At 33.3% G+C, this 15,545-nt stretch overlaps 1 long non-coding RNA gene across 1 annotated transcript in view; it reads left to right on the top strand.

The window, feature by feature from the left end:
* The first annotated feature begins 11,559 nt into the window (after nucleotides 1-11,559).
* LOC116601035 overlaps nucleotides 11,560-15,545 on the top strand; it is a 28,203-nt gene continuing 24,217 nt past the window's right edge. Inside the window, exon 1 of the long non-coding RNA XR_004289901.1 lies at nucleotides 11,560-12,915. This is a non-coding gene — a long non-coding RNA (uncharacterized LOC116601035). The remainder of the gene's footprint in view (nucleotides 12,916-15,545) is intronic.

Genomic DNA, 15,545 nt, shown 5'->3' with positions numbered 1-15,545 from the left:
CATCAACAAGACAAAGCCCTGTGTCCACAACTGTGTTTACAGCCATGAGGAACAGTAGTGGTGTTTGATTGCTTCATTTTAAGGTATGGATGTTTACCCAGGCATTTGAAGAAAGACTGATTAATTTCGTTCAGAAGCAATAATAATCAAATCCTAATATATGGCAGGCACTACTCTAGGCTCTGAAGAAAGAGTGATAAACAGAAAAACAAAAATTCCCTTGGTCTCATGAAGCCTCATAAACAAATATAAAAAAATTATGAAAGGTCAGAATTTGATAAGTGCTTTGGCAGAAAATAAAACAGAAAAGGAAAATAAAGGAAAGGAGAGGTTGCTGTTTTCAGAGTGATTGTCATGGGGGTCTTCACTGAGAAGTCGGAATTTATGCAAAGACCTAAAGGACACATGAGAGTCATCCAAGTGGATAATCTTAAAAAAGAAAATGAAAAGTGTAAGTAAATAATAAAGGAAAACACTGAGGTTGGAACACACTTAAATCATTCAAAGGAAAACATGATGGTATGTATGAGATGTAATAAATGTGCAGGTAAGTATTAGGAGATGAACCATACAAGGATAAAATGAGGCTAGATTGTTTAAGATCATACAAGTCGTGGAAAAGACTGGCTTTATTACATACAATAAAGTGCACAAACCTTAAGGATCGTATCAGTGACTATTTACAAATAAATGTCCTGTGTCAACATCAATCAGCTCAAGATAAAAAACTTGCCTCTGACCCCACAGAGTCTCCTGTGCCTCTTTCCACTCAATTTCGCAAACCAAGCAACAAATATTCATTTCTATCATTATACATTAGTATTCTATGCCCTTCAACATTATATCGATGTATGTAATCCTCAAGCATGTGTTTTCTGTAGTCCGGTTCTTTATCTCAATATAAAGTGATAGTGATAGTATGACTATATCATACTATCATATCATATTATGTCATACCTATATCCTATTATTGTTGAGTAGTATTCCATTATAGAGATATAGTATGGTTTATTCCTTTTTAAATTTTTGGGTTGTTTCTATCCTGGAGTTACCAACATTCTAGTTCACAAATCTTTAATGCTTGCCTTTCTCTTGAGCAAACACTTAAAAGTGGAGTTACTGGGTTATAGGGTAGATGAGTATTTAAATATATTAGAAATTATTCAAAAGGTTGCATCAGTTTAGACTCCCACAATGTGTGAAAGTTCCAGTTGTTCCACATCCTCATCAGTATTTAATATGGTCATTCTCCTCAATTTTAGCCATTTATCTGATGACTAGCAATGCCAAACTCTTGTCATAGACTTAGCATTCAGAAATCTTTATAAAGTCTGGTTTTATTGGTGACATTTTCCCTCCTATTTTAATTGGATGTTTGAGTTTAATTATTGATTGGTAGGACTCTATATATTCTGAGATCGGCCCCTTTTCAGATACATGTATTGCAAATATTTTCTTCCAACCTGAGGCTGTGTTTTCAATTTCTTAATAGACTTTTTAGGTTTGTTTTTACTTTGCTGAAATTTTTATTATGAGTGAGTATGAATTTGGTCAAGTTATTTTTTTCTTACCTATTAAAAAATCAAATAGTTGTTGATTTCCTAGTTTTTTTAAAAAATTATTTGTTTGATTGCATTATGATAAGAAAATATATTCTGTGTTATTACAATATTTTGAAATATATTGAGATTGGTGTTTTGGCCTAGATATTTTCAAGTGCAATTAAAAATAATACAAGTGCTTTAGTTATTGGATGTAGTATTCTATTAATATCAATTATCTCAAATAGGTAATGTTCAAATCTTAGATCAGCACAAGTCAAGGACTTTTACTCTCACCATTTCTATATATTCAATATTTTACTAGAATCTCTACTCAGTATAATAAAGTTTAAAAAAAAAAGAAATTAAAAGCATATATAGGCATACCCCAGAGATATTGCAGGTTTGGTTCCAGACCACTACAGTAAAATAAATACTGCAATAAAGTGAGTCAAATGAACCTTCTGGTTTCCTGTGCATATAAAAATTATGATTACATTATACTGTACTCTATTAAGTGTGCAATAGCATTATGTCTATAAAAAAGTGTACAACCTTAATTAAAAACACTTTAATGCTAAAAAATCTTAACCATGACCTGAGCTTTCAGCAAGTTGTAATCACTGACCACAAATCACCATAACAAATGTAATAATAATGAAAATTTTGAATATTGCAATAATTACCAAGATGTGACACAGAGACACAAAGTCAGCAAATGTTAAAAAAATGGCAACAATACACTTGCTCAATGCAGAGTATAAAACTCCCAGAGGGCAACATAGGAGGAAATCTTTGCAACTTTTGGCTAGGTGAAAAGCTTTCTGGTGAGTCACCAAAATCACCAATCATGAAAGAAAAAATGATAAACTGGGCCTCATCAAAATTAAAAACTTCTAATCTTCCAAAGATAATTAAAAAATAAAAATAAAGTCAATGGTTGAGAGAAAATATTTGCAATATAATGAAGAATTTGTATGTAACAGATAAAGAACTTTCAATAATAAGATAAGTAATTCAGTTTAAAGATAGCAGCATAGGAGGGCACCTGTGTGGCTCAATGGGTTAAACCTCTACTCAGGTCATGATCTGAGGGTCCTGGAGTCAAGTCCCACTTCGGGCTCTCTGCTCAGCAAAGAGCCTGCTTCCCCTCCCCTCCACCGCCTGCCTCTCTGCCTACTTGTGATCTCTCTGTCAAATAAATAAATAAAATCTTTAAAAAAGAGAGAGTGAGCATAGTAATGTAAATAAGCACTTAAGATACACAAATAACCAATGAGACATGAATAGTGCTTAACATCACTAGTATTCAATGAAATGCAAATTAAATCCCTAATGAGAGAGCAATGCACACCAACTAGAATGACAAAAATTAAACAACTAGCAACATAAAGTATTGGTGAGCATATGGAACACCCAGAGTGCTTAACATTTGTTGGTAAAAAATGTAAAATAGAACAAGCACTTTGGAAGATATTTTGGCAATTTCTTATAAATTTAACAACCATTAAGTACTTACCTGAAAGAAATAAAAATATGTGCACCACAAAAATATCTAAGTAAATATTCATAAAACCCCAAATTAGAAACAATGAAACCTCAACAAATAAGTAGATGCAGTAAACTAATCATATTTAGTACATACAACTGAATGCAGACAGCAGTCAAAAGGAGAAAGAAGCTGCTGACTACCTTCAACAATAGAAGATGAATCTCAAAAACATACTGAATGAAATAAATCAACACAAAAGAGTCCTACTGTATGATTCCAATGGTTGGAAAATATAGAACAGCTATACTAATCTATACTCTTAGAAAGCAAATCAGTGTTGACCTTGAGCCAGAGGTGAGGGCAATTAATTATAAAAGACATGAGAGAACTTTAAGGGTGATGAATATATATCTTGATTGTGGTAGGGCTTTTAAGGGTGTGTGCATTTGATTACATTCATCAAGAGTACTCTTAAAATAAAACATTTCATTACAAGTAAAATAAACTTTTACAAAATTGATTAAAAATAAAAGTCAAAGACTTAGTTTCCAACATTAATCTCAGTCACAGAACATTCAGAACATGAGAATAATCATGTTTTTCCACTTACCTAAATATATCAATAAGTCTGTTCCCCAGGTAGTTTCTAAACTATCGAATCTAAACCACAGGTATCAGATTGATTTACAAAGGATGAGGTTGAGATCAAAATCAAATATTTACTTAGATTTTTCACTGCAGTCTCTTGGTCTTCCAAGAGAACATGTACACCATATTTTTCCCATATCTGACCTTACAAAATTAGAAGAATTTTTTTTTTATTCTTGTGCAAGTGTATTTATTTTATAATGAACTACTAAGAGTGTAACATCAAGGGCCTAGTTTGTATCAGGTATAAACCTCAATATGAGGAAATGCCCAATGGTAGCTGAAAATTCACAAAATTCATTATCATTTATACTGAGTATTCTTGGAAACCCTAACTGTCTTCTTGAGACAGAATCGTGTCTATGTGTTCTATTTTGTTCCCATCACTAAATCTTCAGTTGTGGGGAAGGATAGGTAATATTGAGTCTCGAGGCAGATTCCAAATTGCTGCTCTACTGTTACAAAGGAAGCTGAACACAGGGATTGTGGTGTTGAAAGTATTATACATATTTTACCTTGAATTAGTTTGATAATTTAAATTATTCATAATTAGCACTACTGGAACTTATGATTGGTTTAAAGGAAAGAAGGGAAGGGCAGTTTTGTGATTTCTTGGTAATCATGTATGAAGAACAACGTTGGACCTAAGTCATGGAAAGTATATAATGGCAAAGAATGCAGGCTGTGTCGCTGTGGTCTGCACCAACCAAGAAAAGGCTGTTTGGAATCTTATCTGGGCCTCGAATACACCTGGGGGCTGATCAGTAAAAATTCCAAGGGGTAGTGTCCAATAATGGCAAACACATGCAGAGCCGAAAGATTTAAATGTAGTTTATGTGTTGATTAAGCAATAGAAAACTAGTGTTCTTTAAATTTTTTAAATTGCAACCCATAGAACTGAATGCATTTTATATGGCAACCTTGTGTACACACCACATACATACATATGCATATACATACACATACATCTGAAGCAAACATTTCACAAAACTTTGGTCACTCCATTTTTTTTTTAACTTTGGTCATTCTTAAAATGTACAGTATTTACTATTCTATCCTATTCTATTTTACCATATACCATGTTTTTATTTTTTTAAAGATTTTATTTATTTTTGACAGAGAGAGATCACAAGGAGGCAGAGAGGCAGGCAGAGAGAGAGGAGGAAGCAGGCTCCCTGCTGAGCAGAGAGCCCAACTCGGGACTCGATCCCAGGACCTTGAGATCATGACCTGAGCCGAAGGCAGTGGCTTAACCCACTGAGCCACCCAGGCGCCCACCATATACCATGTTTTTATAGAGATTTCCTTCCATCCCGGTAATTAAGAGTTCAGTCTAATAAACTGTTTGAAAAACTGTGGGAAGGAAAAAACAAAACAAACAAACAAACAAACAAAAAACCCTCTGAATCCCCTTCCTTTCCTTGGAATGACACCAATCCCATGATAGGAGCCCCAACCTCATGACTTCATCTAAGCCTATTCAACTCTAAAAGTTATCATCTTTAAATGTGACCACATTAAGGATTAGAGCTTCAATATGTAAAATGGGTGTGTGGGGGGGGGGTCAAAACCATCCTGTCCATAATAGCAGGTGATCTGATTTATCTTCTTTTTAATATGATAACTGAACCTCTGGGTAAATAGACTAAATTACATTTACTAAAAGGAGAGTACTTATTAAGTCATGTTCTTAATCAAAAAATGTATGGCCGTCCACTGCTTATAGTAAATAAACCTAGAATTTATGTATTCATAAGGTGTAGCACCCTGGAAAATGTCATCTAGTTTGTGTTATTAAAAGACAAAACACCTTCTGCTGCATGAGGTAATAATAGGAGTACCTCCCCTGGAGAACTTACAAATTCTAAACCATAGAGCATGCACTGATGTAGGAAGGAAAAGCCCTCAATTTCTAGGATAACTCTATGTTATCCTAACTTCTTACTTGCCCATATCCCTGAAATTATTATTAGAGTTTGATGCTCAGCAAAATCTCTGAGTTTTGTGAATCAGATTTGAGAACTCAATCCTTTGGATTATTTCAAGCTATTACAATATATAATCTAGCATATATCCTTTCATGCCAGCTTAATTTAATACAATAGCATATATTCCTAAAGTATTTTAGTTACTAGTAACTCATCAGAGTACATATCTACTGTTTATTCCTGACCAGAATCTCATCTCCCTTTTCAGTAGGAGCACAGTTCTAGTCACTGAAGTTTGAAAGATGCCAGAACTGGCTCACTTTACTTCCCCAAGAAATCCTTTTTGACATTGCACTAGGTATGGCCTCACCCATCTGTTTACAGAAGGGGAATTGTCAATATTTGCCAGAGGTTTGCATTTTTCAAAAGTATCATCCTGCAGGTTCATCTGAAACAACAGCAACCTTTTCGTTTGCTTTGAAATAAAATTCTTTAGTATGTTCTCTAGCCCTCTCTGATTGTAACAGTTCATCCTATATGCCACTGGCTAACCTGGGGAGAAGAACTGTGTCAAAACGTGAACATCTGTTCTGATTAAATGGATTGAAGTACAAACTTCACTCTACTCTGTTAATTACTGAGCACCTTGGATAGATTATTGGAACTATCTAATCCAAATTTCTTTATCTGTAAAATGGGTGTAACATTGGGCATTTTGTCATAAGAATGTTGTAAGGATCAGATGTGATTCTGGACATATATCATGTTTGTTGACTATAGTTATTGTTGTTGTTATTGCTGTTGCTATTGTTGTTGTTAGAATAGAATAGCTAAGTTGAGGCAGGTGCACAACCCAAATATAGTAAGAGTATCCAGAGTTAGGCTGAGAGTCGTGACCTCCTGGGGTTGTCTAAGAGTTGGCATGTGGAATGAGCAATGACTATCAAATGAAGCTATGGTCTTCTCTGGCTCTATATTTAGTAAGCTTATAGAGTTTATAATAAACAGCATAGTGAGAAAATCTGTTTTATTATCTTCTGCAACATCTTACTAATTAATCGTTCTAGCTATGTTGACAATTGTACCACTACAAAAGGTATATATATATGTATGTGTGTATGTATGTATGTTAAGCTTCAACTGTGCTTCTTACCCATATTAACTTTTTTTTTTTTCTGGTTCAATGGCACAATAACATATAGCTTAAAAATTAAAGTTTGCCAAAATTATATATAAGCTATTTTTCTTTTCCGAAGTTATTAAGAAAGATAACTTGGAACTTTAGCATGTGGGAAGAATCTTAAGAATATGATATTTTTATAGAATATAGTGAGTACATCTGTTTTGTGGATATGTTTCATAGAACATTTATTAAATACTGAAACACTACCCAATTACTATTATCTTCTTTAAAATTTAAAAATATAAAAATTTGTATAGAAAAAAGAAAAAAAAATCTGGCTATTGTATGAAGTCCCTAAATGACAAAAAGACAACTTTTCAACATAAAGAAAGATCTATTACATCATTTATCTACTAATCTCATTTTCAATACTTTTTATAGGAATAAATTATGGTCCCATGTCAAGTATCAATGTGTAATTTATTAAGTCAGTAGTGTGATCCAGGATCAAATTATTTACATGGCCCTATTTAAATATTAGTGATGGATTAATTACAAAAAATTGATTGATGACCATAAAATGATAGTGTTTCCTAAACATTTCTCTAAGATTCATAATTATTTTTCTAAATTTATCAGATTTTAAGTTGATAAATCATTTGTAGTAATCAGCTCTGGTAAACACACTGTGTTTGAGAAAACTAAAAAAATTACCTTCTTAGTGCACGAAGACCAGATTATTTTTTAGGCAACATCTTTCCTTCTGTCAGATGATAAGAAAGAACATTACCCCAAGACAGATAATCATAGAGCAGGTCTGTACTATAAAACTCCACTTAATAAAAACAAATTCAGAATATGTTAAAGCTATATCTATTTACTATATAAGAATTATGCATGTCATATTTTAAATTTTGTTTTATACAGCCATTTCCAAATTTAGCAATAAATCTATGTAAAAATCTATAGAATTTTCAAAGAGAAAAATGTAATATGTTTTCAATATATGGGCTAAAAAAGGTGATAGCTACATTTGCTTTTTTCTTGTATGTATAATCAGTATTTTAAAATGTAGACCTATCTCAGTTGTCATTTTTATTAGCATATATTTTTTATTAGTAACAACTAAACCCTTGACTAATATATATTCCTCAATAAAAGTTCATAGTTATAAAAATATTCCACAAATTTTATTAGTTCAAAATATATTCAGACATATCCACTGAAGTTGATCAGAAATGAAATCATATTATCTGAATTATTATTAAGGTCACATATAGTGATAAAGAATATTTTAAATTTCCATCTATCGCTATAGCTTGAAAAATGCTTCCTTTCGCAAAATTTCTCAAACTTTTCCATAAGTACCTTTCATCCAATTAAAGTAAATATATTTTTATTGGTTTGACAACATAAGCTAACCAACTCTAACAAGTGTCTCACCAAACTTTGTATTTTATTTAAACATTTATACAACATTTGCATTTTACTATCAATCATATGCTTGTCTATTTTAATATGAATTTTGTGTTACCCCTTCACTATAACCACTTGCTTATATATAACTTCAAGTCCCTTGCCTCTCTTTTATTCTTTGTTCTATGCTGTGAAATCCCAGTTCATTAAATCTAACTTTTGTTTTACTCCTGGCCTGCATCTGAAAAAGGCTGGAGAAGGAAGGAAGGAAGGAAGAAAGGAAGGAAGGACGGACAGGCAAGGAAAGAAAAGGAAGAAAGGGAGGGAGGAAAGGAGGAAGGAAGACAAACTCATGACCATGCTGACTGATCTCATTTTAAATTTGTAATTCCTAATCTCAATTGGACTACTCCTGCAAGCCTCCAGTCATTCTTCCATTATCCTAGAGAATAATTTCACATCCTTTGCCGCAGACCTCCAGTATATCTCAGTATTATGTTTGCAATTAAAACAGTGGCCAAGAGTCATAGGGTAAACATCCTACCTAGGGCTGGTTGATTTAATACTTGACCCCCATTGTGCCCAACACTGACCCAAATCCATATGGAAAATTGACGCTCCTTTTTCAAGACATTTTACTAGTATATGTCGGAATATTGTTGAACTAGCTATGCATATCTAGGATGAATGTGAGCTTAATGTACTTTTCAGAGTTGTGTAATGCATAATTTTCATAACTACAGTAACAGCTTAAGCTACATTAATAGGATATGATCATTTTTTTTATGTAAGTCAAGATGTAAAATAAAATAGAAGTATAGGTATAAGAAAAAAAATTTATAAATTCTAAACCATAGAAGGAGAAAAACAATTCAAATATTTGTCTCATTGGACAGGGGAGGAAAGAAAGGGAAGAAAGGAAGAAGTAAAATTATTCTAAAGATTTTCTCTTGATTAAGGGCAGAGTGAAGAATTATATGATTTGGTGGGAAAACTATGCAATTATAATTGACAGCACATTTACAAATTATAGTAGAATATTATGTTTGCAATTAAAACAGTAAGGAAAGCAAAAGCAATTACTAATAAAAGGAACAATTGTATTAACACTTCTCAAATAAACAAGGGAAGAAATGAAACTAATGGCAATTTTGACTAAACCACAAAAAATGGGGAAGTGCAAAAGCAGGAATCAACAATGTAAAATTAGTTTCAAAATACAGAAGTTATCAAATTGGATTAAAAACTTAGATAAATATGGTTTTATAGTAGACACTTAAAAAACAAAGTGATAAATCAATAATGACAGATTACTATAAAAATAGTCCCACTTATCTAAGCATGCTATCTCTGTACTTTTTGTTGTATAACTTTGCATCTCCTCCCACCAAGAAGTAGAGTCTCTTATCTCAGTTCTTGAATCTGAACTATTCTTGGGACTTGCTTTGGTTGATTGAAATGGAAAGAAGTGACTGTGCCAATCTTGCATATTTCTGAATATCTCTTAGAAGCCTGCCACCATCCTGAAAAATTTCAGACTAATGTGCTGGAGGGTGATAGACCACAAGGAAGGAAGCCCAGTTGTCCCATCTGAGGCCATTCTAGATGAAACTATAGCCAGCTAACTCCCAAACATTTGACAAAACCCATAATAGATGAACAGTTTTGAGTAGAGAAAACAGTGTGCAAAAGATATGAACCATCTATTCTGCCTCAGCTAACAGCAACTCAGTCAATACGGAGGAACTACCCAGTTGTCTCATTAAAAAGAATACGTAGATTATGATCTTAAGCTAATAAATTTTGGAGTGTTTTGCCACTGTTTCTGGGTGGTTTGTATCAATAGCTAATCATTACATACTGAAAAATAAAGGAGATAATGCACAAATATTATATAAAAGAAACAGGATGGGTAATATTAATACTGAACAGATGAAAATTAAATTTGAAAATAGTAAATAGGATAAAAAGTAATTTGATGATCAAAGGCACAATTAAGAAGATACTGTAAGTAAAAATGCAGAAATTTCAAAGAACACTTTCTCTAATATTAAGCCAATAAAACTAGAAGTATGTTTTAATTACCAAAAAACTCACCAACTTGATAAAAATTAATAAACAACTCCTGAGTAATGTTTAGGTCACAGAGCAAATAAAAATAAAAATCCTAAACCATCTATTAAGAAATAAAAAAAGGGGGTGCCTGGGTGGCTCAGTGGGTTAAGCCTCTGCCTTCGGCTCAGGTCATGATCCCAGGGTGCTGGGATCGAGCCCCGTATCTGGCTCTCTGCTCAGCAGGGAGCCTGCTTCCTCCTCTCTCTCTGCCTCCTTGTGATCTCTCTCTGTCCAATAAATAAATAAATAAAAATCTTTAAAAAAAAAAAGAAAGAAAAAAGGATAATACTTTGCAACAAATCTAAGCACTAAGCAAAAGCAGTATTTAGAAGATAAAAGGATAAGAAAGATAGTCTTAATTGCCACAATTATTAAAGAAGAACAAAAGTTCATGAAATCAGTATCCTTCTTGTTAAGGATTAGGGGAAAAAACTAAATAAATCAAAGGAAATCAGAAAGAATGAATTAATAAATGTTCAAATTAATGAATAGAAAAAACAAATTAAAATATCTGCATATGAGAATTTAATATTGACAAACTAATTCAATACACTACAGAAAGAATGACACCATTAATAAATGCTGTTGTCACACAGACTTTCCATCTGGAAGAAAAAAATATATAGATCATTCTCTTATCCAATATAGAAGCAATTCCACCAGAATTAAAGACAAAAAAAAAAATCTTAGAAAGCTATATATACAAACGTATGGTATGCTGCTTAGTTAAGACTGAATATATAAAATCTGTAAAATGTGGAAATAGGATAATACAAAGATTTTAAAACTTTATATAATGAAATATATAAAAACGTTAATAGAAATAAAATGGGTCTAGAAGAATATTTAATTCAGATCATAAATAAAGGAGTTAATATCTTTATGACACTAAATGATCAGAAATAAAGAAAAATAGTCCAAAAGAAAAAAAATGGGCAAAACTGCAAATAGATATTTCATATCTAAGTCCAAATGGTTAACAGAAATAAGACAAGATGTTCAAATTCACTAGTAGTCATGGAAATGAAAATTAAATTAACAATGAGAAATGATTTTACTCTCATTTGGCTGGCATAGAATTTGAAAAGAGCTTTAAGGGGCGCCTGGGTGGCTCAGTGGGTTAAAGCCTCTGCCTTCAGCTCAGGTCATGATCCCAGGGTCCTGGGATCGAGCTCCGCATCGGGCTCTCTGCTCAGCAGGGAGCCTGCTTCCCCTCTCTCTGCCTGTCTCTCTGCCTACTTGTGATCTCTGTCTGTCAAATAAATAAATAAAATCTTAAAAAAAAAAAAAAGCTTTAAAATTTATTGCTGGTAGGAATATAGGGAAAGGGACTGTCTTTTATATTGAGGGTAGAAAAATAAATTGTTTAGCCTTTTGAGGAATCAGTATTTCAACTTCCATAAAGTTAAAACTAGATACACCATTCACTCTAGCAATTTCACTTCTAGGAGTATATCCTAAAAGAATAAAAACCATGTAAGGATATGGATAGAAAGATGTTTATTGAGACTTTGAATGTGAGGGCAAAAACTAGAAACCAAATAGATACTCATCAATTGCTGAATAAAATATGGCACAGTAACATCATGAACTATTACAGAGCCATTTAAAAAGAATGGATTAGAGCTATACAAGACAATTAAGACATATTTCTCTTAGGGAGTTTGGAAGAGAAAAAGGACAAATTTTAGAAGGAGTAAATAATATGATTATAATGGGTAAGTAAAACCCAATTTCAAAACCCATATTTATCTATTTGAACATATAGGCTTGTATACCATTATACAATTCTGAACAGTTTGCATTAAGGAATGTACTGAGTGCCTATGAAAAAGACAAAAGGGTAGGAGAAGGGATGAGGAAAAGCCCAGCATCCATTCAACTCCAGAACCCTTCATGCCTATCCCAAGTTAATGTAAATAGCACTCCTGGACTTGTACGTGGCAGTTATACAGTTGTATATGAAAGCTCTGATATGCACTGACAGAAGTTCTGTGTAGAGAAAATTTAATGAACCTTGTATATACATGCATTTGATAAGCAAAGTTGCCTAAGTTTTCCAACAGCCTGCCCTAGTGTATGGACTACATGTTTGTGTTCCCCCTAACTCCCAAATTCATACGGTGAAACCATTACCCACAATAGTATTTGGAGATGGGGACTTTTGAAGGTAATTATGATTAAATGAGGTAATAATGGTGGGGTACTCCGGATGGGATTAGTGCCCTTATAAGGAGAGACATCAAAGAACTTGATCATTCTTTCTTCACCACGCGAGGACATAGCAGAGCAGACCATCTGCAAGCCAGGAAGAGAGCTCTCAACAAAACCCAACCAAGCTGATATCCTGATCCCAGATTTCCAACCTTTGAAACTGTGAGAAAAAAAAATAAATAATTCTATTGTTTAATCCATCCAGTCTATGGTATTTTTGTTATGGTAGCTTAAGCACACTGATGCACATAGACTAGAGAAGGTAGAAGGTGGAAATGAACACACCACATTTTCTTTCCAATTCCTGCTTTAAGATATACTTAACATTAGTCATAATGCATTGTGGAAAAATACTTCAGAATTTTAACACTTCCATCAAAGAGCTCATAAAGAGTCCAGGAGGAGCAACACGAAGACAAAAATTAACTGTGATATAAGGTAATGAATAATGAACTTCTAATAATCTACTACAGAAGCAGAAAAGAAATACGATTTTGAATGAGGATTTAAAAAATACTTCAAAGAATGTATACATTATGAATAGGATTGAAAAGATTAATGTATTTTTAAAAAGGTGAGAAATAAGACTTTGGAGAAAGGAGGGAATATATAAATAAATGTGTATATATTGACAGGATAAGACTCACTTTGGGAAAAGATGTATAGTAAATTGAACTAGCGTATGGGTATATAGATGAAAGTGGCCAAGAATGAAGTTGTAATACTCACTGTGAAGGGCCTTTTTCTTAGTGTGTGTTCTCCAGAAGCAGATCCAGGGACAAGGATTTTAATGCAAGTAGTTTACTTGGAAGGGGCATCTATGGGGATGGAGTGGGGAAGTGATTCAGAGAAGGGAATACAGTCAATGTATTTGCATTATAAAATTAGCTACCACACAGAGTAACTGGGTACTGAGCTTAATCTCACAGGATACTGTGGAAAATGTCATAAAACAGCTCAGAATTACCCCAGCCAAAATGTGGGTAAGATTTGTAGGACTGTGTTCATTCACCAGCTTCCAAGTGGCATTATCTGAGTACTGTTCCCAGAGAGAGTTAATTCTCCACCTGTATCAACCTGCTGCTGCACCAGCAAAGTTGCCTTTTGTTATATTAGGGTAAGAAATTCTCACACACACGGAAGCCAGTATTAGCAGGCAGAGTACCTTGAAAGAGTTAAGGTGTGATGGATATGGCAAAGGACCAACAATACCTAATACAATTTAATGAATTCTATGCTAAAGAGTTGGGATGGATGGATATTGGTGGCATCCCCTTTGGTTAATATGTACAGACTTTTAAAGTCATTAGATGTGTGAACTCAGGGACATGGGGTACTCCCATGGATTTACTAATCCCAAGGATTAGTAAAGATGTATTATATGACTGTCTAAATGGTGAAAGCATTTAACTAAGTAGGGAGTTTGAGAGAAAAAACTGCTTAGGAGTGAAGGCATTAAGTACTGTTTGAGATGCATTTAGTGAGTTGGAAGTTCCTCTGGCATACTCTGATAAATATGTCCATTAGACAATGAAGGAGTTGGGGCAACTGGAGCTCAGAAAATAGGTAGGAGTTCCAGAAAGAAGAAATTTTTAAAGTCCTAGGGATGTATGAGTAAGCAAATGCCTATTTCCCCACCTGGATGTATCTTGGATCAAAGATCTTCATTCTGGTTCCCAACAAATTAAAACTCATGTGATAGACAGAAAACAAGACCTGAAGTAAAAGGTCTGGATTTGAATCTAGACTGTCATCAACAAACTATAACGAGGGTCGGGAAGACTGCAAAAGAAAAATGCTAAACCTTCTGATAATAAAAGCCAATGCAAGCAAGGTTTCCCGAGGGAATATACTCAACTGTGTCTGTGTCACATTTTGGTAAAATAAGTCATATGATTACATAAAGAAACAAATATATAAAGTAATGCTTTGGCAAATTTCTATGGGCAGGGAAAACAAATTGTGTCAAGTTTGATGTCATGACTTTGCCAAAATTGTTAAAATTTCCAGATGTACACTGAAGAAACTAATAAAATCCCAAAGTACTTTTAAATTGCAGCCCTCAAATTTAGCAAATGTAGGTGATATAATGCAACATTCTAACTTATGGTGTGGTGTACAGGTATTTTTGAGTGATATGGATTAGGTTTGTATGTTTTACTTCTCAAAAGGAAATTATTCCTAAGAAATGTAGAGACAGTTTGCAGAGATTTGACATAGATGGACGGCCCTGAACACTACAAATGAAAGAGTTCAGAGCTTTTAAATTGCACTATGTAAACGGAAGAGGCTGGTTAAATAACAGATCCATCCTTCTTCCTATTTTCGAATAAATTGAATACAAATAAAATGCTGACTTAGTAAAAATGTTGAAAAGCATGTTTCCTGAAAGAACATGAAATTTAATTATTATGTAAAACATAAAGTGAAAATGTGACTATTAATGTTTTACATGGGTACCCAGGAGGGTAATTTTGAGATAGTAATAAATATTCAGAAATTTAAATAATAGGTAGAAATGCTCTGAGGGTGACTTCTCATCAGGATGATTTGTCTATGTCTATTTGATATGTAATAAGATAGGAACAGAGTACAAACTCATTTACAAGAGGTTGCTTTACAACCATAGACAAAGAATTTACTGAGGAAATGTATGCATTAAAAATGTAAGTTCAAAGATCCCTTTTTATATTAACTGGCATTCATCTCCTCTAAGATCCAATCTGCTCAACAGACTTCAACCACATTCTTACATGGCAACAATAAAGGACTGCAATTAAAAACATTTTAAATTTGACTTTGCAAACTGTTTAAAGCTTTTCCAGAGGAAATAATGTGTAGCTTTTACAACAGTCCATTCTTCATTCTCTCCTAAATTAGCTGCATAATATATGAGCAAATTTCCATGCCTAGTTAGACCTCATTATTCAGTGAAGTCTCAGGGAGTTAGGATTTTTTTCATCATTTTTTTCCTTTGCCCTTTAAGAATCTTTCTAATTTAAACAGTCTCAACGAACACTGATATCATTGTATCCATCAATTGTATTTGTTTTTGATGAAATTGCAAT

The sequence above is a fragment of the Mustela erminea genome, chromosome 10 (genome assembly GCF_009829155.1).
Source record: "Mustela erminea isolate mMusErm1 chromosome 10, mMusErm1.Pri, whole genome shotgun sequence".
In the NCBI taxonomy this organism is placed as follows: Eukaryota; Metazoa; Chordata; class Mammalia; order Carnivora; family Mustelidae; genus Mustela; species Mustela erminea.
The sequence above is the reverse complement of the archived record's forward strand: the minus strand, read 5'-3'. Positions and strand labels throughout refer to the sequence as shown.